Source organism: Acomys russatus, chromosome 17 (genome assembly GCF_903995435.1).
Source record: "Acomys russatus chromosome 17, mAcoRus1.1, whole genome shotgun sequence".
NCBI classification, from domain to species: Eukaryota; Metazoa; Chordata; class Mammalia; order Rodentia; family Muridae; genus Acomys; species Acomys russatus.
In genome coordinates this window covers 34,187,290-34,213,298 of record NC_067153.1, presented here as the reverse complement: position 1 = coordinate 34,213,298, position 26,009 = coordinate 34,187,290, and the positions used below count along the sequence as shown (strand labels likewise).

The 26,009-nt window shown below is 37.9% G+C and overlaps 1 protein-coding gene and 1 pseudogene across 2 annotated transcripts in view; both read right to left on the bottom strand.

The window, feature by feature from the left end:
- The window catches only part of Csmd3 (CUB and Sushi multiple domains 3), a 1,090,370-nt gene that overhangs the window by 782,365 nt on the left and 281,996 nt on the right, over positions 1-26,009 (bottom strand). The window lies entirely within an intron of this gene.
- Positions 7,295-7,420, bottom strand: LOC127201903 (uncharacterized; annotated as a pseudogene).

The following is a 26,009-nucleotide window of genomic DNA, read 5'->3' as shown; positions in this document are numbered from 1 at the left end:
CCGCGTTTGGAGGCTCCAGTGAACAATTCAGGAAATTGCACAGATTTCTGAGCCAGGAACACCGAGGTCCGAACATCACGGCAGCAGGAGTGCCCCACGGTTCGGAGGGACCAGGGTGCGGAGGACCTGGGTGCCCCTGCACATGGGAGGAGCGTGGATTTTCTCTGATTGGAGCGGCAGCGGCAGAGGCAGCAGCACCATCGGCGCCAGCAGCGGTGGCTGAGGTTTGCAACTCATAGCCTTCCGGTGGAGGCGATTGGTGTGGTGGCTGGTGGGAGTTGCTGCGGGAGAAGGGACTCGGGGCAGGATTTGGGTCGCGTGGAGCCTTAGGACCCAGACTGGACTCGGCGGACAGTTCGGCCCCAGAGTCCCAGGTACTGGCCCAGCCAAGCAAGCAATTCTGCCTGAGGCACTAACTCAGCTTCGGCCACAGCTCCCCTGCTGTGGCGCAGGCTTAGTTGAGCACGCAGCTCCACACTAGGCAGCACCTCAGCTCAGCGGCAGCTGCTCTACGGTGACACAGTCTGGGCGGAGCACTTGGTTCCACCACCGGCGCTAACCCAGAGCAGCCGCAGTTCTCCTGTTGTGGCGCAGGCTTGGTGGAGTGCTCGGTTCCATCCTAGGCACCACCTCAGCTCAGCGGCAGCTCCCCTGCAGTGACACAGTCTGGGCAGAGCACTTGGTTCCACCACTGGCGCTAACTCAGAGCAGCCATAGTTCTCCTGCTGTGGCGCAGGCTGGACAGAGCGCTCGGTTCCACCAGCTCTAAGACTCTGGTTGGACACAGTGTGCAGTTTGAATCCAGAATTCCTGGCTGAGATTGGTGGTCAGTTCGGGCCCTGAGTCAATAACTGACCACAGCACGCACTTTGGGCCAAAAGGCCCTAGAGGAGCTTGGTGCGTAGTCCCAGCCCAAAAATTCTGGCTGGACCCTGTGTGCATTTTGGGCCCAAAATCCCTAGCTGAGCTTGGCAGATGGTTCAGGCCCTGAGAATCTAGCTGAGTTCTGCCCGTGGTTCGGTCCCAGTGCTCCTGGCTGGACTTGGCAGGGAACATAGAAGGCTGTGGATACCTTGGCCTGACCCAACGCTCATTCAGAGACCCAGAACAATTGCAGGATCCACAGCAGAGGGGGACTGAGGATCACTGGCTGTGAGAGACCAGAACAACAGGGCTAACGTCCTAACATCCACACCAGTGAAGCTTTGAGCTCGCAGCCTAGGGAAATCGTGAGAAAACAAGTGAATCTATCGTCAGACACCCTCCATTCAACTCGGGAAGCTACCCAACAAAAACAAAGACGGCAAGATGTCTAAAGGACAACGAAAAAGCATACGCAAAAAACCCCAAAACAACATGGCGTCTCCAGTTTCCAGCTATCCCAAAGAAAACCACCCAGAGAACTCAAATACAACGGAAATACAAGAAAATGACCTCAAATCCTTAGTAATGAGGATGATAATGGAGGAAACAAATAAAATTCGTAATCAAATGCAGGAAGACGCAGACAAACAGGTGAGAGACATAAAAGAAACACATAGAGTGGAACTGGAAAAATTGCAGGAAAATGCAAACAACCAGATGAAAGAAATAAATAAAACGGTTCAAGCTCTGAAGACCTATAAAGAGGCAATGGAAGAAACTCAGGAATATACAAAAAATCAGATGAAAGAAATCAAAAAATCAGTTCAAGATCTGAAAATGAAAATGGATTCAATGATAAACACACAGACAGAAGAAAAACGAGAACGTGAGACCTCAGAGAAGAAGGCGAGCAACACAGAGGTGAGCTTTTCTAACAGAATCCAAGAGATGGAAGAACGAATCTCAGGGCTAGAAGATACAATCACAGATATTGAATCAACCATTAAAGAAAATGCCAAATCTGGAAAACTCCTGACACAAAACATCCAAGAAATTAAGGACACCATGAAAAGAAGAAATTTGCGGATAATAGGCATTGAAGAAAGAGAAGACATCAGACTCCAGGGCCCAGAAACTATTCTCAACAAAATCATAGAAGAAAATTTCCCCAATCTAAAGAAAGAGATGCCTATAAACATACAAGAGGCCTACAGAACACCAAATAGAATTGACCAGAAAAGAAAAACTGCCCGCCACATAATAATCAAAACACAAAACATGCAGAACAAAGAAAAAATATTAAAAGCTGCAAGGGAAAAGGGCCAAATAACATTTAATGGTAAACCTATCAGAATTACACCCGACTTCTCAGCAGAGACCATAAAAGCCAGAAGGGCCTGGACAGAGATCCTGCAAACCCTAAGAGACCACAGATGCCAGGCCAGACTACTTTACCCAGCAAAATTATCAATAACCATTGATGGAGAAAACAAAATATTCCATGACAAAAACAAATTCAAACAGTACCTATCCACAAACCCAGCTTTACAGAAGGTACTAGAAGGAAAACTCCATCCCAAAGGGTCAAGCTACAACCAAAACTACCCAGGAAATAGATAACTATCCCATGGCAAAAACACAACTACACAAACGCTCGACTGGAAACAACATCAAAATTAAGACTCTTAACAGTCACTGGTCATTAATATCTCTCAACATCAATGGCCTCAATTCTCCAATAAAAAGACACAGACTAACTGAATGGGTACATAAACAAGGTCCAACATTCTTCTGCATCCAAGAAACACATCTCACCCATAATGAAAGGCATTACCTCAGGGTAAAAGGTTGGAAAAAAATATTCCAAGCAAATGGTCACAAGAAGCAAGCAGGTGTAGCCATTTTAGTATCAAACAAAATAGACTTTCAGCCAAAATTAATCAAAAGGGATGAGGAAGGACACTTCATACTCATCAAAGGTAAAGTCAACCAAGATGACATCACAATTCTGAACATCTATGCTCCCAATACAAGGGCACCCACATTTGTAAAAGATCTCCTAAAAAAGCTTAAACCACACATCGATCCCCACACAATAATAGTGGGAGACTTCAACACCCCACTCTCACTGAAGGATAAGTCATTGAAACAGAAACTAAGCCGAGAAATAACATCATTAACCAATGCCAAGGGTCAAATGGATCTAACAGATATCTATAGAACCTTTCACCCAAACAAGAAAGAATATACCTTCTTCTCTGCACCCCATGGAACCTTCTCCAAAATTGATCACATCATAGATCACAAAGCAAGCCTCAATAGATACAAGAGGATTGAAATAATACCTTGTATCCTATCAGATCACCATGCTCTTAGGCTGCAATTCAACAACAACAGAAATAACAAAAAGCCTACACGTACGTGGAAACTAAACAACTCACTGCTAAATAACACCTGGGTCAGGGAAGAAATAAAGAAAGAAATCAAGAAGTTTCTGAAATTCAATGAAAATGAAGAAACAACATACCCAAATTTGTGAAATACATTGAAAGCAGTGCTAAGAGGAAAATTCATAGCACTAAGTGCCTTTAAAAAGAAATTGGAAACATCGCACATAAGCATCTTAACAACACAACTGGAAGCCCTAGAAAAAAAAGAAGCAGAAACACCCAAGAGGAGTAGACGCCTGGAAATAATCAAACTCAGGGCTGAAATTAACAAATTAGAAACTAAGAAAACAGTCCAAAGAATCAACAAAACCAAAAGCTGGTTCTTTGAGAAAATCAACAAGATAGACAGACCATTAGCCAAACTAACTAAAAGGCAGAGAGACAGTATTGAAATCAACAAAATCAGAAATGAAAAGGGAGACATAATAACAGACACTGAAGAAATTCAAAGTATCATAAGATCCTACTTTGAAGGTATATACGCCACAAAATTTGAAAATCTAAGGGAAATGGATGATTTTCTTGATCAATTTCACTTGCCACAGTAGAGTGAAGAACAGATAAACAAGCTAAGTAGTCCCATTTCCCCTACAGAAATAGAAGCAATCATCAATAGTCTCCCAACCAGAAAAAGCCCAGGGCCAGATGGTTTCAGTGCAGAATTCTACCAGACCTTCAAGGGCGAGCTAATACCGATACTCTTCAAGCTACTCCAAAAGATAGAAATGGATGGAACATTACCAAATTCATTCTATGAGGCCATAGTCTCATTGATACCTAAACCTCACAAAAACTCAACAAAGAAAGAGAATTTCAGACCAATTTCTCTTATGAACATAGATGCAAAAATACTAAATAAAATACTTGCAAAACGAATACAGGAACACATCAAAGATATCATTCATCATAACCAAGTAGGCTTCATTCCAGGCATGCAGGGATGGTTTAATATACAGAAATCCATCAATGTAATCCACCATATAAACAAACTGAAAATAAAAAACCACATGATCATCTCCTTGGATGCAGAGAAAGCATTTGATAAAATTCAACACTCATTCATGTTTAAAGTTTTAGAGAGATCGGGGATACAAGGCACTTTCCTCAACATAATAAAGGCTATATACAGCAAGCCAATAGCCAAAATCAAAGTAAATGGAAATTTACTCTAAAATCGGGAACAAGTCAAGGCTGCCCACTCTCTCCATATCTCTTCAATATAGTACTCGAAGTTCTAGCCAGAGCAATAAGACAACAAAAGGAGATCAAGGGTATCCAAATGGGAAAGGAGGAAGTCAAATTATCCCTATTTGCAGATGATATGATAGTGTACATAAGTGACCCTCAAAATTCCACCAGAGAACTCCTAAAGCTGATAAACACCTTCAGCATATTGGCTGGATACAAAATTAACTCAAAAAAGTCTGTAGCCTTCCTATACACAAATGACAAGCTTGCGGAGGAAGAAATTAGGAAAACCACACCCTTCACATTAGCCACAAGCAATATAAAATATCTAGGAGTTACCCTAACTAAGCAAGTGAAGGACTTGTATGAAAAAAATTTCAAAACTCTGAAGAAAGAGATTGAAGATGACCTGAGAAGATGGCATGATCTTCCTTGCTCATGGATCGGGAGAATTAACATAGTAAAAATGGCCATCCTACCAAAATCAATCTACAGATTCAATGCAATCCCTATCAAAATACCTACACAATTTTTTAAAGACATTGAAAGTTCAATTCTGAACTTCATATGGAAAAACAAAAAACCCAGAATAGCTAAAACAATCTTGTACAATAAAAGGTGCTCCGGAAGAATCTCCATACCTGATCTCAAACTGTACTATAAAGCAATAGTAATTAAAGCAGCATGGTACTGGCACAGCAACAGGCTAGTTGGTCAGTGGAATCGAATCGAAGACCCAGATATGAATCCACACACTTATGGTCTCTTGATTTTTGACAAAGAAGCCAAATCCATTCAATGGAAAAAGGATAGCATCTTCAACAAATGGTGCTGGTCTAACTGGAGGTCTATGCGTAAAAAAATGAAACTGGACCCATATTTGTCACCTTGCACAAAACTCAAATCCAAGTGGATTAAAGACCTCAACATAAAACCAGAGACACTAAGTCACTTAGCGGAAAAAGTGGGGAAGAGCCTGGAACATATTGGCACAGGAGACAACTTCCTGAACAGAACACCAACAGCCCAGGCCTTAATGTCAACCATTAATAAATGGGACCTCATGAGGCTGAGAAGCTTCTGTAAGGCAGGAGACACTGTCAAGAGAACAAAGCGACAGCCTACAGACTGGGAAAAAATCTTCACCAACCCTACATCTGACAAAGGTCTAATATCCAAAATATATAAAGAACTCAAGAAATTAAACACCACCAAACCAAATAACCCAATTGAGAAATGGGGCTTGGAACTAAACAGAGAATTCTCAACAGAGGAGTATCGAATGGCTGAGAAACACTTAAAGAAATGCTCAACCTCCTTAGTCATCAGGGAAATGCAAATCAAAACAACTCTGAGATTCCATCTTACACCCATCAGAATGGCTAAGATCAAAAATTCAAGCGACACCACATGCTGGCGAGGATGTGGGGAGAGAGGAACACTCCTTCATTGCTGGTGGGAATGCAAACTAGTACAGCCACTTTGGAAATCTATCTGGTGCTATCTCAGAAAAATGGGAATAGGGCTTCCTCAAGACCCAGCTATTCCACTCCTTGGAATATAACCAGAAGATGCTCCAGCACACAACAAGAAAATTTGCTCAACCATGTTCATAGCAGCCTTATTCATAATAGCCAGGACATGGAAACAGCCTAAGTGTCCCTCAGTAGAAGAGTGGATAAAGAAACTGTGGTACATATACACTATGGAATACTACTCAGCTATTAAAAACAAGGAATTCCCGAAATTTTGGATAAATGGATTGAACTAGAAATGATCATAATGAGTGAGTTAACCCAGAAGCAGAAAGACTCAAATGGTATATACTCACTTATATCTGCATACTAGCCCAAGGGGCATGTCCCACGAAAGCCTTCACTTACCAGGAAACTGGGACAGAGGGGAGCGCATCCTATTGGGACTCTAAATGAGAGACGCAAGGGAGAACAGCAAAATAAAAGGATACAGAGGGTCCTAGAAATCTACAAGTAGAACAATATGATAGGGAGATTTGGGCCCAGGGGTCCGGCTCAAACTAAGGCACCAGCCAAGGACAATACAGGCGATAATCTTTAAGCCCCTACCCAGATTTAGCCAATGGTCAGAATATTCTCCACAGTTGAGTGGAGAGTGGGATATGACTTTCTCACATACTCTGGTGCCTCACATTTAACCATGTCCCCTGGAGGGGGAGACCTGGTGGCACTCAGAGGAAGGACAGCAGGTTGCCAAGAAGAGACTTGATACCCTATGAGAATATACAGGGGGAGGTAATCCCCCTCAGGAACAGTCATAGAGGAAGGGAATAATGGGAAAATGAGGGGGGGGGAGGAATGGGAGGATACAAGGGATGGGATAAACATTGAGATGTAACAAGAATAAATTAATAAAAAAAAAAAGGAAAAAAAAAACTTCTTAACCATAATTAACCTCTTTTTATCTCCTTTTAGATAAAAAGCCAACAGTTCTTATTTTATGGTCCCCTGGTTCAAAATGTTTATTAATTCCAGGTTATCAATGTTTACTAAAATTAATAAGATAAATGCTGTTTCTTGCATGAGGAACTTACAAGCTTCTTGGTCAACTAATCTGGTATAATGTTCTGTTGTATTATCATCCATTTGTTTACAACGTTAAAACTTAAATCACAGCCTTATAAATATACTTAGCCATATTTTCGGAATGTGATGTTATTGATTATACAAAAAAACTGTTCTGTTCTATTATGGACTGTGTTGTACATAGCTGCAAACTATAAACAATTTGTCTATCTAAATATTCTTTTTTTTTTTATATGCAGTTGATTTTCCCACATTTGGGGAAATCGCAGGGGTCAGCACATCCAAAGTGCAATGGATAAGCATCGCCCTGGGAAAACCACCTTCATAATCATGATATCTCCCCTGCCAGGTAGATATTTATCTAAATATTCTTAAGATAGATTGTGGTCTAGCTGTCATCTCAACCTGGACCCCCATATAGGAACTGGTAAAAGTAATTTTACAATCTCTAAAAACATGAAAGGAGCCTTCCTGATAGGCTCAGCTTCAGCAAAAACAATTCTCTAGGCCTTAGCCACTGCCCTGAGGCAAGGAAATAGAGATCTGCAATGTCCCCTCCTGCCAGGGTCCAGCCAGAGTAGCTCCACCAGGGACCTGTTTCAGATGCAGCCAAAAAAGAGGCACTGGTCCCACTGCTGCTGCAGCCAGAAATGGACACTGGTCCCACAGGCTTGCCTATAGGCCAATTGGACTATGGATGTCAAAATGCTCACATGCAGGCTTGTCCTCTTTGCACAGCCACTGGAGGTTCTACAAGCTTTAGACAGTTCCGGCCTTCAAGTTCCTTGACCTGATGGAGTATAGATGGCTTTTAGATTCAGCAGTCTCACCACACCCAGGGTGATGCTGCAGGTCTGTTTTAACCTCATACTTGGGCTACACAGTCACATTACCAACCTCTATCATGGGAGGTTTCAGATATATTCACAGGCCTCTTTATATTCAGGAGACAAAACTTTTAACTGTCAGGTCCAAGTTGTTTTATGAATGTTGGAGGGTCTAAGAAGATGTTTTAAAATTGTACATGCAAGTTATAAATACTGGAGGGTCTAAGAAAGTGTATTAAAGCTGATACATGCAAGTTAAGAGTGTTAGAAGGTTGGTGAAAGTATTCAGTTGGTAAATGCAAGTTGTGAGTATTAGAAGGTCTAAGAACGTGTTTTAAGTTGGTAAATGCAAGTTATGAAGGTCAACATGTCCAAAAAGATGTTTGATTCATCCTGTTGCTGTGCCATTGTTGTCTTAACTGTTCAGAGCATTGACACTGATCAATGGAGCTTTAATTTATTAGTCGAACTATGGTAAAGCATTCCATTATACAATCCGATCATAGTCACAAGTTCAAGATTTTACATTTCCTCTTGTTTGTCTTAAGATGTCTCTCTTTGTGCTTGAATGATATACCTCCAGTCTTCTAAAAAGATGGAAGAAGCCCCTCTTTCATAATGTGTAGTGATGCTAAACTGAGCTTTTCCCTTGTGCTCTACAGGAGATTTTTGTCCTCCTTATGTTACTGTTCGACGGGTGTCAGAAAAGATTCACAGGGCTTCTGCCTTTCCTAAGCTCACCTCGAAGAGCATTCGTACTTTTAAACAAAGCCTCTGCTATGCTATATGTCTACTGCCTTTTCCAGTGATGTGTGTTTCACTACAGACTGCAAACAATGATGATGCTAACATGTCTAAAGTTTTTCTTACTTTATAAACTTCAAAGGGTTCTTTTAAGCTACAGGAAATCCACCTCTAGGTTCAAGAGAATCCAGATAAGTACTGCCCATCAACAGCTTAAGTTTCTCACCTATTGCCAACCTCAGAGGGTGGGGATGCTCACACTTTCTCTGGTGGTGGGACTCCGCTAACTACCTTATTGCTACATTCTTGCACTCAACACCTACTGATTGCTGGGTCTTCTCTTTGGGATGATATAAATGCTTCTTGTCATTCTGGACAACCTACATCCAAACCGTTAATCTAGAACCTTCTCTCTTGGCTGAGAATTTCCTCTACCAGCATGGTTTGTTCCTACTCCCTCTCTTTCGAAACCCTAGCACTAGGTAACCTTGTCTGCTCTTGTGCCATGTCCTTGGTCTCTGACCAGTGCTGATGAGCTGCTGGAACAGTTGTACCAATCTCATCAAGTTAAACCTTGCTCAGGGGATGCCCTGACAGGTCACTGACTTCTACTCTCCCCATGAGGTACAGTCCATTTGCCTCAACTCCAGGCTCCTCTGGGATGGCTTCTGAGAATTTCAAATCTCTATGCCCACGTTAAGGGCTGCTAAACTTACACACCTCTTCAATCAAACTTGGACAGACCTAAAACTAAAACTTCTTAACTATCACCAGCAATAGGGTAAAAAGGGAGGAAGCTCCTTATATCAAAACCTTTTCTTTGCTCTCCCAAAATTTTCAAACATTGTCTCTTTCGTTATCTTCGAGCTTTTTCTCTTCTTTCTCCTGAGTGTCAAATGTACACCTCAAGGAAATTTTCTCCTTAACCTACTAACCTTGTCTTCTGCCCACATATATGTTTCAGTAATCTGCCAGACTGCCTACATCCAGGACATCATCAAAGCAGCTACCCACAAGTGCTCTAATCCAACCTCAGAGACTGTGTCATCTGGACCTGCATTGTTCCATCTAGCTGGAACTACATTTCCCCTCCCAGCTGCAGGTATTCTCAGGACGTGGACAGCAAATACACCAGCCTCTTCTTACAGAAACTGGGAAACATTTCAGCCATTTAAATCCCCTGTCACTGCCGTATTGTCAGCAGGGCATAGTTAAGATGATTACTTCATTCCTTATTCATTTATGAAAGGCTGAAATTGTGTGCTGAAGACCTAGGACACACAGCTCCATGTTCTCCCAGCACTCCTCGGTCCCTATCTGCTGCAGGACATGGCTGCCATACACTGCCATCTACCCTAAACTTTCACAGCAGAGCATTTCCTTCCCCTTCACTATATAGTCTGCACATTTTGTTACTGTGGTTTTTTTCTCTCTCTCATTTTTCCTTATATGGCAGCCAAAAGCTGCTTCCAATAAACCTACTTTTATGTATTTTAACTTATCTTACACCAAACACTCCAATGTTTCTCATTTTTTAATTATAGCAAAGGGAGGAATGTTAGGATTCTGCTTCAGGCTACCTACTTGTGATGTCATTACTTTTCTGCCACAGGGGGCATGACTCTACCTAGGGCTATATAAAAGGATAGACCCATTTTATCCCTCTCTCTCTCTTGATCTCTTACTCACCTCATTTTTCTCTTCCTCTGTCTCTGTATCTCTCTGTCTTTCTCGGCCTCTCTGTCTCTCTCTGTCTCTGTCTCTGTCTCTCCCCCCTCAGGTACCCCTTTTCCTCCTTTGTCATTGCTCCCCTAATAAACCTCATATAATCTAATATCTGCTGCCTGGCACCTTTAATTCTTATCATTTATATCTTTTTTTAATTAATTTATTCTTGTTACATCTCAATGGTTATCCCATTCCTTGTATCCTCCCATTCTTCCCTCCCTCCCATTTTCCCCTTATTCCCCTCCCTTATGACTGTTCCTGAGGGGGATTACCTCCCCTTGTATATGCTCATAGGGTATCAAGTCTCTTCTTGGTAACCTGCTGTCCTTCCTCTGAGTGCCACCAGGTCTCCCCCTCCAGGGGACTTGGTCAAATGTGAGGCAGTCTTTTAAAAGCAGACATCAAATCAGGGCGCACAGTTTCCTATTTAACATCAAAGTATACTTCTTGAATTCCTGATAATCCAATGTCATTATTATTAATTTAAGCTAGCTTAGTAAACAGAGTTAAAGTGAGACAACATGTATCTAAAATTACACCAAGTGCAGATGGTATTAGCTACAAGATCAAGGTGAGTTACTCAAGCTAAAATGGCCGTTTTTACATGGATAGGAAACAAAATTTTATAAGGTTACATTATTAGGGGGTTATTTGCTTCTTACTGACTCATAAGCTGCTAAATTCTATAGAAATTTCATTAACTCACTATGCTAAGTGAATTTTCAAAAAATATCCTAAGAATAATAAACATTCAAAAAACTGGGATTTAATTTTGATGAATGGTGAAAGAACTTTCCCCCTGCTCTTTCCAGGTCATTAAAGAGCCATTAGTTTTTTATTTATTTGTATGGCATCCTTCTTAACATTCTAGTATTAGAGAATAATTGGAACCATATGAGTCTGCTCATTTATTTTATGGAAGAACTGTCTCATTTAAACTACAAAATTTAAACACCATATAAACAGAACTAATGTATCCTTTCTGCTGTTATCTTTAGTGGTTAGAAACAGCCAAACACCAAGGAAGTGTTATCTTTAAATGTAACACTTGGGTGATGTGGAACTGAGTTTTGGAGGTTATCATAGATTGGTATATGGATGTAAATTATTACTTTGAAAGTTAGAATCTTTCTCATTTCCATTCAAGCTTGGTGATTCTTTGATTTGTATCATTCCAGGAATAGGTGCAAGTTTTGTCTAGCATTTTCATCTAAGAGTGGTGAAGAAACAGTCGTTTAACTGCACTTATTCCTCATACCTTTCAGATGGACACATAGCTCTTTAAAGTCAGATATGTTTTAAACATAGCTGCTATAAATTATAATCTTTATTTGATTCCAAATGACTGTATTAGCAGTTGCAAACACACGGAAACATATCCCCTATTTCTCTTAGGCTTTTTGCTGATTTGCTTTATCATGTTTCTTTCTGCCTGAGTCTGAGAAGATTGCTATCATTCTAGCTTCTGTTTCGTCTCTACTCCCATTATGGTTTAAACACCATGGAGAAGTCAATAAAATTTTATATAGAAAATTAATCATATCTCAAAAAATATATTTCATAGCATTCTAGTGGCTTTCTTTAGTGTAAAGTCAGTGTTCTTACCATGCAGAGTGTATGTGCACGTGTATTTTTAGGTGTGCATTGCAAGTGTGTGCACATAAATATGTTGGCCAAAGGACAACATTGAATGTCATTGCTGCTTAGGCAACATCTAACTTGGTTTTTTGTTTTGTTTTGTTTTGCTCTTGTTGCTTTTTCTGTTTTTCAAGATAGGATTTCTCTGTGTAGCCTTGCCTGTCCTGGGCTCTCTTTGTAGACCAGGCTGGCAGAGAACTCACAGAGATCTGCCTGTCTCTGTGTCTCTCTCTATGCTGGGATTAAAGGAGTGTGCAACCACGCCTGGCTCCAACTTGTTTTCTAATGCAAAATTTCTTACTGGATCCTAGTGCTCACCTCTTATACTTAAGCTATAACAAAGGAGACCTGGAAAGTAGGTAAATAAGGAGATGAAAGAACAGGTAGAGGAGAGAATAAAGGAAGGATGACTAACTCTAAATACCTTTTCAAAGCCACACAGATACCACATTTTAGAAAAAAGTGTGTGTGTATGTATGTACGTGTACATGTATATTGTATATTCATGCATATGTGTGCATATATATTATGTGTATATATGTATGTATATGTGTGTAGTGTAGCTGTAGGACAATGATACTTTAACAATACAAATGCTATAAAAAATAAAATAGCCCAGCACTGGGGTGCACACCTGTAATTCCAACACTTGGAAAAGAAGAGGCAGTTGGAGGTCTGTCAGATCAAACCCAGCTTGCTCTATCAAGTGAGTCGAGGACAGTCAAGGCTACACAGAAAAATCCTATCTCAAAAAAAAAAAAAATCAGAAATAAGTAAAATAAAATGCAGCACCACCATGTATGGGTTACCCATCCCATGGAGTCTTAAAGACAAACAAACATTGCAGAGCATCGCATTGCTCTTGGTCATGCCATAGCTTGATGGTAAGCACCTATTCTGCAATAATCCACATATTTACATCACAGGACATGAAAAATTCAAGTTGGTAATGATCTGGAAGATTCATCACTTCTATGTAGCTTTATAGTACTAGAAAACGGTATTCACGCTGGGAGAGAAAAGTAATCAACAGCCTTACACATCTGTAAACTGCAAACGATAATCATCACTGGCCTGACAAGAAGTGCCCACTGTATAAATGATATGGAGCAGTCAACAACTATTTTATTGAAACTTGTTGTTGTTATTATTTAAGTTTAACGAAGCTTCTTTAACTTTAGTGCCTTGGTCAGTCTCTCTCACTTCTTCCCTATTGTACTTTCAAGATTTAATATATGGTATCATGCCTATTGATAAACATTTCATTGACAAGTAACAGTTCAACTAAAATAATCATCTTGTCTGTCCCTACCATTCATTATGCAGTAGCATATTTTATTCTATTGTTACTGTTTTATCATTCATCATTCATGTATGAACTCTATGAGGAACAAAACTATTGATGTCTAACTATTAAAATAATCATGGTTTTATTTTTAGACTCTATAAAAAGTTAATTTTTGTTACATGTCTGAAGAATATATTATCTGATTAAGTTTTTTTTTAAATTTCTCTGTCTGTTTATAAAATTTGAGTTGTACCAAAAGCTATACTTACAAAATGAGTGCCCTAGGACATGAAATCTAGTCTTTCTTAAATTAATTACCTGGAACTTTTACATTTGATTTCTTGCTTTTCAAATCATCCTTATTTGATAGCAAGCACTCATTGGCTTAAGTTTTACCAGCAGCTTTTTAGTTACATTTTTTCATCTTGTAGGTATTACAGAATCTTTTTTGTTGTTGTTGGTGGTGGTGGTGGTGCAAAGGGTTTCTTGTGAAATGTTGACACAATTGACTTGTTATTCCCTCTGGCAAAATTGTCCCAGCAGGGGGATGGAGATGGTACTTTCAGCCTCATACATTTCATTTTTTTTTTTTTTTTTTTGCCATCTCTACCAGTTAAATGGCAGGTTCACTGCTGATGCTTGTTTCTCATTTTCTGCTACAAAATAGAGTAGTAAGAAGATAATAGAAAGTGAGAAAAAAGTAACAAACCCTTGTCCAGGAAAGGTCCCCTGAGAAGCACTGAGTGTTAGGCAACTGACAATACAATTTGAAGAATTCTACACTGCCTGCTTGCTTAACTGTTGGTGTCCCCTGTATCTGAAATTTGTATTTTTAATTGTCGCTTTGCTTGGGTACCTATTTCTTCCTCCTGAAGTGCAGAATAAAGTATATTTTAATGAAACCAAATTCAGGCTACATAAGTCAGGGAGATAATGATTAACACTTGATGTATACTTAAATTTGCTACTCTAAGTTGTTACAAGAGATCATCAAAATGACTAGAGATGACAATTCCTCAAATATGATCAAGATAAACTTCTAAAATATACACCCTGTATACTATGGATATGCAAATCACTAGACATTAAGTTAAGCTGAGAAATAAACGAGATCATCAAATTCAGTATAGAAATAGCTTTAAGAAATTAGCAGAATGAGATAAGACAAATTCTTTTCTGATTTCACCGAGAGAAAGAACATTTTGAAAGATTTAATACTTTGAGACAAATTCAAAGAACGTCACTTAGAGAATAACCTAAGTAACTGAACATACCATAACTAGGTATTTTAAAAGTGAGAAAAAGACAAGAAAAAGGCACAGATTCAATAGCAAAGATGTTATACACAAAAATAAGATGCAAAATAATAAATATAATCATAGAAGATATAAACCTCTAGACATATCTTTTGTGCTTTTTGCAAAATGCCTTCAGACTAGACAAAAGAACAAAATATAATAATTATAAGTATTGTTGCAAAGATCTAGCCAAATGGGTTTTTGAATTTTTGTTAGAATTAGCATATTACATTTCAAATGTGTACAATTAGTAAATAATAATAACAAAGCCAATGATTTATGAAAATATATTCTTATTAATTTTTTAAATATTATTTAAAATTTTGTTTTTGTTCAGTGGATGTTAAAGAAATTAAATATTCATTTGTTACTTAATAATTTACATAGTACATTCAAAGAATTACCTAAACAGAATGTTTATTACTAATGATTAAAAGGAATAGTTGAGAAAATACCCATAAAATTATAATTTAAAAGCTGAGGTCATAGTTCAACCTGTAAAGAAGTTGCCTTGTGAGAATAAGGACCTGTGTGTGACTCAAGAGCACATGTGTGAGAGCCAGACATGGTGGATGTATAGAGACTCAAGGTTTTCTGACCTTCTTGGCTATGCTACAGAGAAAATCTAAACCAATGAAAGGATCTACTCCGGAACAGTAGGAAGATGATGACTAAAAATCCCAACCAAGCTGTCATCTGCCCTCCACATGTATATGAACATGCACAGGGACAGACACCTTTACCTTCACAAATATACCTATACTCATAAACAGAGGGAGACAAAATATATAATTTAAAATACATGAATGTATATATATATTTATATACAAACACACCCTACACAGTGAGTTTAAGCGAATCAGCTTATAATGGAATCATTTTATTTGTCTGTATTAAAGCTTCTCCAGGCAGCAGAAGTGACTAATGTATCAGCAGCAAAATAGTTAACTGCTAGGTTTAGAAGATGACAGAGTGCTCAGATCTCAAGAAAATAGCTATAGCAACCCACTCAATGCTTGGGAATATAATGGAAAGAGAGCAGAAAAAGTAAAGAGCTAGAGGTGTGCTTCACAAAGACAGCTCCTGGGCATCTAATACACATTTAAACCATGAATTGCTGACAACTCTGGATACATGTAAGAGAGAGTGCGACCTACAACATTTACTTATATTTAAGTAAAAATCCTTGAGTTTCCTATATTGTCCCTGAGAATAGCTAGAGGAAGTTAATAAATGCTGTGTAGGATGTTATTTTCATCAGCGTTGTGATAACAGATGTGTCCGGTAACTTACCTCCTCCCAATGATTACATAGGCAACTCTAATGAACGTCAGTGGGTGGCAAAGGGAGACTTGCTAGGAAAAAGAAGGATTGCAGTGAGAAAGGGAGAGGAAGAAGGTGCTGCGGGATGAAAGGAACCTAAAATTAATTACATATGTGAAACTGTTAAAGAACAAAAAGAGAAAAATGGGATTGCGTACAAAAAAATGTAAAAATATTCTATTGAAAATCAAAATTTGGAAAAATTGTCTGGCCACAAGGACCAAGAACCTGCTTTCCTTCATCTTGACCTCCACCTTTGCAACACTGCATGAAGATAAGGTGTTCCTCCACCTACACACACACACACATACACAGAGTGTGTGTGTGTGTGAGAGAGAGAGAGAGAGAGAGAGAGACAGAGACAGAGACAGAGACAGAGACAGAGACAGAGACAGAGACAGAGACAGAGAGAGAGGAGCATGAACACGTGTAGCCACCTACCCTGCCTCAAACATCTTCACACAAAAACAGCAATGATAATGAACACATATTTCCTATCTGGTTTAGTATGATTTGTAGTTTCTCTCTCTCTCTCTCTCTCTCTCTCTCTCTCTCTCTCTCTCTCTCTCTCTCTCTCTTGCTCTGAAGGATGCAATGAAAAAAATAAGCTAGATATTATATTTATATTAGTATTTTAGTAGTTCCTAGCCTTTAGCAGTAATGCATCTCCTTATTGTAAAATAAAAGTTTTATATAAACATATGTTTTTTCATCTGCTCAGATATAAAATTAAAAATCACAAAAAAACCAAAATAAAATTCTAATATCTCTACTTAATTATTTTTTTTATAAAGGAAAAGAATGTTTGAGTTTACTTGATATTTTCAAAACCCATTATGTACATGCTATTATTGTAAGTATATATATATATATATATATATGTGTGTGTATGTATGTATATACATATATATGGTAGAAATTCATACCAAAACTTGCTGTATCTAAAACATATTTTTCAAAAACTGTAGCTAACCAGTGGCCCAGTTAAAACTTCGGGCTGCCTGTGGTTCATCCAAAATGTTGTCACCCACTATTTATCTGGGTCACTTTTTCAGATGGCATATGCACAAGGACTGCAAGATAATCTTTATGGAGCACAGAGCCAATTATAACTGAGAAAAGAAATCCAAAAAATGTAAATGGGTCCTGGAGAAACCACACTTGTGTATAATGTTTTCTGTTGGCATGATGAATGAAAATTTTGGCTGCATGGCCATGTTAAAAATGAACAGGGATAAAGAACACCCACAATTACATTTGGATTTTCAGAAGCAGCAATGCTAAAGTTTTTCTAAATGGTTAATTTTAGCATTCATCCAAATGTCAGTGAGCCAGTTAGTGAGGTGAAACTACACTTTAAATGATGTCCAACGGCTTTTTTTATACAGTGTTAACATTTGCATAAAACCAGCTATTTTGTGCCTTATGTTTCCAAATCAATTTAGCTTTGTGTGCTAATATTTTACTAGAGCCCTGGAGATAAAGAGGCGTGCAGGTCAGTCATGTGTGCCGCTAAATCCCCAAAGGAAGCCTTCACATTAATAGGCAAAAGATTGACACCAGACAAGATTAGCAAAGGAATTAGTTATGCACAATAGGCTGTGTTAAATATTGGGAAGGGTATGTGCATCTGCTTGTCTTGTGCTTCAAGAAAAGTCTGTCTGGGTGCAGTGTTAATACCTCCAGCATTTTACTGTGTTCATCTGAGTGTACTCTTATTTTATGTGATAGGTTTATTAGATGTTACTTTTATTCCTGTACATGCTAGTAATCAGGGGAGCATGCAGGCATACAATGATCCTAGCTATGTAATTTCAAATGTAAAGAAAACCCTTACAGTTAAGCTTCTTTCTCAATCTCTCAATAGGAAGTTAAATACGTTTACAGTCTAATCTTGGAAAAGACACTTGGTACTGAAAATTTGCAAACAAAGCAAACAACAAAGAGCATTCAAATAATAAATCTTTTCCTAAAAGGTTTATTATGTGAATGTGCTCATTAAAACATAGTGCACTTATTACTTTGTTACAAGCTTGTATTCCCAGGACCTGGATTTGTTTCTCTCCTTAGCCACTGTCCTGGACTCACTATAGAGACCAGGCTGGCCTTGAACTCACAGCAAGCTGCCTCTCTCTGACTTCCAGCTGCTGGGATTAAAGGCATGAGCGATCACGCTGGCCAGGACGTAGATTATTAACGAAAGGAGTCAAAGGCCACTCCTTTCTAGGCTGCATGGTGAGAGCCATGTTTACTTTGACTGCAGAAGACACTGTCTCAAAAATATATAGATTTATTTCAAGTCAAAAACCTTACTAAAAACTTAAGGATCGTAAAATCTCCAGTTTGGAGGAAGCAATGACATTATTTGCAGTTCTTAATCATTTAAAACACACTAAAATTTTTGGACCTTAAAGAGCAGAGTAACAGCCAGCCTTTATGTGGACAGAGAGTTTACATTGGAGGTCTCCTTTTGCTCACACAGGGATGCCCACGGAAGAATCGCGGGAAAACTGCAGGAGCCTAAGGGGATTGAAGATACCAGGAGAACGTGGCCCACTGATTCAACTAAGCAGGGTTCAAAGAGGCTTACAGAGACTGAAGCAGCAGCTACAGAGCCTGCAGGGGTTTGCACTGGGTCCTCTGGATGTATGTTAGAGGCTGTTAACGTGATGTTTCCTTGGAACTCCTAACAATGGGAGCGAGGGTTCTCTGACTCTTTTGATTGCTCTCGAGAATATTTTTTCCTATTGGGTTCCCTTGTCTATTTAAATCTTGTGTCAATGTTTTGCTGATATCTTTTGGAAACCTGCTCTTGGGGAAATGGGTGGTGGTGGAGAGCTGGAAGGAGTAGAGGGATGGAAAACGGTGGTCAGGGTGCTTCTTTGAGAGAAGAGTTTATTTTCTGGGAAGAATGAGAGAAGATGAATTATAAGAATTCAATGTCTTTACTTCTGCATATATACCTCTAATGTCATCTGATATTTCAAATCTGAATCCATGTTCTTTGCTGATTTGTGCTACTATTCAGGCCTAATTAATGGACACGTAATAAAATGATGTGAAGAGAAATTAGTCATTGCGTGGTTGGTACATCTCTTCCATTCTAAGTTCCATAAGGAAGCAAATCATTCCAACAGAGGTCCTTATGTCAATTATGTGATTTCCTTCTTGAGACATCATTTCCTTCTCTACTTGAAGTCTACAGGCACCAAATTAATTGCAGCATCCACTGGCTTTCGCTGCTTCATTGATTGAGTGTATACCCTATGCAAATATGCTAGACATTTGATTTCAGATCTTGTAATTTCAGTCTTCTTCACAGAACTCTTTTTTTTTTTTTTTTTTTTTTTTGTAAGCCAGGGACCCCTGCTCCACCACAGTAAATTCTTTTTTAAAGTCAAGACTCAGATAAACCATGTAAACAATGTGTGCTTTCTAGTGTACTGTCTTACCCCCAAAGTACCATCCCTGGGACCCTGCGAATGTTTCACTTTATCTGGCAAAAGATAATTAAGCCTAACGATGCAATTACAGTTGATAATCAGCTGTTGCAATTAAGGACCAAGTAAGGTTCCTGGTGAGGTAATGAGCAGACCACCTTCAATTATTCCAACAAGCTCCGTCTAATCACGCAAATACTCAGAAATGAGAAGCGTTAGAGAGCTAAAGAGACAGAGGCAAAGGAATGCTGTATTTTCGCTGTGAAGATAAAAAGGGGTGGGGGAGGGAGTGTGAAACACTCAGAGATTGAAAGAGTGTCTAGAGACCAGAAAAGGAAAGGGCAGAGTTTATTGACAACAGAAGACTCTAGTCCTCTCAGCACCATAATTTTAGATCAGTAAGATCTGCGACACACCCCTGACCCACAAAGGCATAAGATAAATCTTTTTTTTTTTTTTTTTTTTTTTAAAGTACACTTCTGGTAACTTATTAAAGTGTCAATATAAAGTCAATGCCAAACTTTGTTTTGCAACAATTACTAATATCTGAACAACTTTAAAATCTCTACATTGTTTGTAGGGAGAGATCAACAAAATGAACTGGCATGTTTTCTAGATTTCATTGGCTCATCAACAACACATAGTTTTGCTGACACACCTACTATAATTATTGAGCCACACTTAGGAAGGCTGCATATTAACTTGTAAAAACCAATATAAAAATGCAAATGTATAATTTAAAGAATAATGACAAGTAGAGGTGCACACCTTTAATCCAAGCCCTTGGGAGGCAGAGGCAGGTGGATCTCTATGAGTTCAAGGACAGCCTGGTCTACAAAGTAATTCCAGGGTAGTCAGGGCTACACAAGAGAAACCCTGTCTAGAAAAAAAAAAAAAAAAACTTAAAAAAAAAAAGAATAATTACAAGGTTATAATTAGTAATATATATGCAAGTTTTATATCTAATTCACTAACATTATTTTAATTTTTTAAATATATAGGTTTTTAATAACCTTAGGATGGTTTTAACACCATATCGGTTATTGGTTAATTCACTATTCAATAAGCCTAACGAAATATTTACCATCAGTTCATCATGTACATGGATAGCAGTTGTATCTATTCATTTTACATTTTTATGATAATGAAGTTATATTTAATGAATATCAAGTTAATGAATATTCTGACTAATTACTTGTGGGCCCACTTTTGCTGTTTATTATTAATAAAGCATTACTAAAAATTGGCCATACCTACATATTATGTGCTGTCTCTAGCTGCTTTTGAATTATAACTTGGAAAGATTACAGATTTTGCAGACTTTACGGTTTACAAACACATAGTCATTATACCTGGACATAAAAAAGAAAATACCTGTCACCAAGTGAACTACAGTAAAGCGAATAGAAATCTATATACAGTTTTTAAAATCTAAAGTGAGACGGGTCTAAGTGCTTCCACATACGTATTCCTTAATTAATTATATGGCTTCAGATTTCTGTAAGGCATACTATCAAGATTCTTTTCCTCTTCATATTTTCTTCACCAATTCTCCAGAATAAATGCCTCCAATCCCGTGGATCTACTCCCAAGCATACAGCATATAGATGCAGCGATGTGAGGTTGAACTTCTAGCCACGGAGCTCTCTGTGTGGCTGTGAAGGGCTTTAGCCTGAATTATGCTTAAGCCTTCAGTTCCTGGTTTACTGCATGGAGACTTTACCTGGCTTATCTTGAATTGCAATCTGCCTCTTCCACTCACATCCATTTGGGTAACATTATACAGAAGTATCTCTCTACTTAGATGTACCCACATCATCTTAATATTTGGCAAATCTGCTTTAAAAGCAGTCTCACCCTATTTCCACTGCAGCATTATTCTATGCTAGAAAGTCTGTTTTGCTATGTAACAAAGACATAAAAAACCCACCTTTGAGGAAAAAGACAAAACAAAACTGAGATTAGCATGAGCACCTCCCTTGTTTTCCTACGCGTCTGTAACAACACGAAGCGGCCCTTACTTTCCTACATATTTACTTGTTAGTTTCCTGCATATATTCATAACATAAGAATAAAATTTATAACCTGAAACAGGTAAATAATAATAAGTGCTGCAAGGATGGGTCAGGCTGATATGTAAATACATGCTCTAACGTCTATTTATATTTGTCAAATTAGTTTCACATAGAAGAATTATCTCAAAGGAAAAAGAAGCATGTCCAGTTGTAATATTTTATAGAATAAGACACACAGGCACACTTATCAATTTTATTACTATAAAATACTTTTACTTTTAACATACAAAAATCTCATTGTATGTTAATGAAAATACTGTATAAAATACCTTAGAGACTGTTCCTTAGCATATCTTTCAAGCAAAACTATAATAAAACAACTTTGTTGGTTTTATTCTATTGATCGCGGTAATTAAATCTCTTAGAAGAATCTTTTATTTCTCCATAAATATAATTTTATCTTGAATGACATGTTTGATAAAAGAGAGATCAAATATTGGAAATCACAGTCCTTGGGAAGCTACTAGACTAGAAATAGTTTATATAATATATAAATAGCAGTGACCAGCACGGCTGATAACACATTGGCATTGTTGAGAAGTCTAACAAGGCCACCTGCTTGAACAGAGACCATGTCACATCAGGACTTTGTCATATTTGCCATCTCCACTTTCAGTTTGCACCTCTACACTCCTGTGTTATTGCTCTTTTCTCACCTATCGAGATAACAGAAACCTCAGTCAAAAATGTTTTCATTGACGTATTTTATGAATCCACATGAAAATTATATTTATAAAATGTATGTTATGATACTACTGTTATTTTAAACATGTTTAGTAAATAAGTCAAAGTGTAAATGTATGCCAAAGGCTCTAAACATACTGAAATACACTTTCCTAAATATTTACTATGTTGTCCTATGCCTGTTTTGTCAGTTGTAAAACATTTTTCTCTTTATGGTTTATAATTTCTAGCATTGTCCTATAAGTTATAATGTTATAATCTACCTCTGCATGAGGCATACCAGATAACTAAATTCTGGATAGGCCATAAGCCATGAAGAAGAACCTACAACAATGCTTCTTCTGGAGCATTTGCTACTCTTAAACATGCCAGGGATTCATTGCCAGGATCCACAGCTCGCTTCAGAATCTCCAGTCAGAGTATCCATTGCCCTGTTCTGATGTTTGCGGGCACCATGCATTCATGCAGTGTACACACCTACATTCAGGAAAGACAATCACATAAACTAAAACCAAACACATGCAAATTAATTTAAAAAGACATGCATTAGGAGGGGAAAGTATCAGGAGTGGAGCAGATAGAAGAAGAATAAGTACATCAAGGATCCTAGCACGGAGAGGGGAAAATGAACATTTAGGGTCTCACTCCTAAGAGAAAAAATAGGGATTAATTTAATCATACCAAATGTATATGTCTAAAGTTCTCAAACAATAATTACCAAGCACTTATTTTTGTGGAAGTGGTGTTACTTAGCTTGATTTTAGTATGTTTGTTTTCTATTGTTTGATTGCTTGTATTTTTTTTTCTTTATTGAGGTGCTGAGTTTTGAATTCAAGAATACAACATGTTCTAAACATGACCTCTACAAGTACACCTCAAGCTTCTTTGATATTATTGAAATATATTACTGAAATTATTTACATATATTATTCAGGTAAAGACTTGGAATTAGAGATAAAATTTTTGAGTACTGTAAGGACAAATTTAGAACCAAACCTACATATCCTTACTGAATAATGCTATATGTGAGATAGATATAGATGTGTAAAAAATACAATGGAAAAGATGACAAACAGGAAAAGAAAATGTGCAAACCAGAGAGGATGCCAGGACTCCCAGAACACCAAGAGTCACCAAAAAGTAAAATTAATTTAGAGCTCATGAATATTCTTTAATCTAACTTTTAAAAGAGTGTTATGTGACAAAGACACAGATATGTATATTATTTTCTCAAGAAACTTCAGAGTACTCAGTTCCAAGGGAAGTGTCTTCATCAAAGCCCATCCCCCAAGGCTCAGGGATCTATACAGAAGAGGATGAAGGATGACTCTAAGGAAACATTGTGTTCTAGAGGAAGAGGACTGATGCACATATGAAGCCAGAGAGTCACTGACAGAATTCACAAGACTTGCACAAGCTCAAACTAGAAGAGATCACAGCATATAGAGGAAAAAGTAAACACAGAGACTCACTCTTAACCACGATGTTATTTGAAGTTGATCCTCTTTGGCAAAGGGAAAGTCAGTTTTCCCCAATGAAGTCTCACTGGATGTGTTAACCACACTTAAAGGCATACACCATGCCTCTATGTGGTTGGGCAGCACACACACACACACACACACACACACACACACACACACACATACACACATATATAAATTGTGTTTTTGTGTGTGTCATTTTGCTTCGTTTTGGCATTTTTGGTCTTACTAGGGTTTCATTTGTGTTTATTTTATGTTCTGTAGCTTCGAAGATTTTTTGTGTGTCTTGTTTTACTTATTTTATTTTGTAAGAGAAAGAAGAGAAGGCAAGGATCTGTAAATGGCAGATGGAAAACATGATCAAAATATATTATATAAATAGTATCTTAATTAAAAATAGAAAAAAACACCTAATCCATTGTTGTATAGAACATTTTAAAAGGTTACATAAAGAAGATTTGACATACAAAAGACAAACAGAAGTGAAGGCATGATAACATTTCTTTGGTTCATCTTAAAGGATTTAGGAAATAATTAGAAACTGGAGATTGGCAGAATAAGTAAAATAGATGGTTTCATTATCAACAGGTTAATATTAGTTCATTATGATAGTATGGAATAAAATTAGTATGTGGTGAAATGTTAATATTAAATTAATATTAAATATTCTGGAAGAAATGTTAAGCTTAAGTAAATAATTAAACAAATTAACAAACAAATAAATATTTGAAGTATTTCCCTATGGTGTTGGTTATTTCTACTATGTTACTGATACATTGGCAGATGAAGGCATTGATGTGTAACATAACCTCTTCCAAATTATCAGGATTTTTCACAGTTATTTCATTTAATCAATGGTTGTCAATGGGTTTGCATAACTACTTGAGCTAAGAAGCAATAAGTCTAAGCTTTACATCCAGGAGTATGTACCCAGAATCTCATACTATAAAGACAGAATTAGGTGTGGAGAGATGTCTCAGTGGATAAATGCTTGGAACTTACCTGAGGACAGGAGGAAGTATCCAGTTCCCATGTTAAGCTGGTCATAATTGTTTACATCTATAATCCTAGCATTGCTACAGCAAAGATAGTCAGAGACAGGGAGATCCTTGGACATTTATGGGCTGCTACCCTGGATTATGCATCAGCAAACAGCAAAGACCTTGTCTCAATAGGGGAGACTGTGAGGACTAACACACCTAAGGCTGCACTTGGATATTCACATAAGTGATGTGGAAAGTCTACACACACACACACACACACACACACACATACACACACACACACACACACACACACATGCATGCCCGCACACACACATACACACACCACAATAAAAAAAAGTAACAACAAGAAATGAAGAATCAAAACTGGAAGGAGAGACAACAGATATTTTTCCCCTGAAGATTTCAGTGTGCTGGCTGAGAAGCGCTGAATAATGTTTGAATAATCATCTGAACACATATAATAAACATACATTTACATAGGAAAATAATTCATGTGTACTTTAAATATATATAAGGTATTTCTATGTTTAAAAAGAAAGGACATTAAGTGTAAATAAATGTTACAAGGTTGATAGTAAAAGAATAAATATCAAAGATAATCCTTTTGGTGTGGTTAATAAATAGTGCTTTGAAAAACAAAAAGATTTGAGATAAATTGTGCAGGAAATAATTAAAGACTATAAAAGGAGTCAGGCAAGCAGAAGGGGAGAGGAAAAGAGAGGCAGCTGAGCTACACCAGTCTCTTTATAACATTGCTTCTTGTTTTCTTATTAGTTGATCATTCCACAAAGCAAAAGATCCATGTTTGATTCGAAGAACTTAGTCCTTTCTACGCCACCACCTATGTTACCTTCACTGAGAGAATCTAGCAGCTCTCTGCTGCCATCAGTATAAGTAATAACTACATTTTCCTTGTTAGATAAATATTTCCCTATCTGGCACCTTCTTCACAAACAGAACCTTTATCATTTTCCTACAAAATTATCTCAGTTACTGTTTCTCTTGAGAATACCTTTCTTCCTTTTTGCAGGCAAAGTGACAGTTCCCCTCGGGTGTTTGGCCGCCACTGTAGCACACTGTGTTTGGAATATATTGATTTATCTGCATCTTCAAGACACTGTGCATCCTGCGGTGCTCTCCCTCTATCCCCTTTATACTGTAAGAGCGTGGTGCTCCTGAGACGTAATTGTCACGTAAGGAGAACTGATGGGTGCGTGAAGAAAGATTAACACATTAGAAATCAGACTAAAATTTATGTTATCAAATGCCTCTAATGTCCACTTAGAAACTGCATGTGAATTTTAAGCTAAATATTAAGAAAATAAACTTATACGTTAGTTCTCACTTATACTTCCTTTGAGTATACCTGTGTTTATTCAATTAGCTGCTCACATAGTTAACATCTGTTGAGCA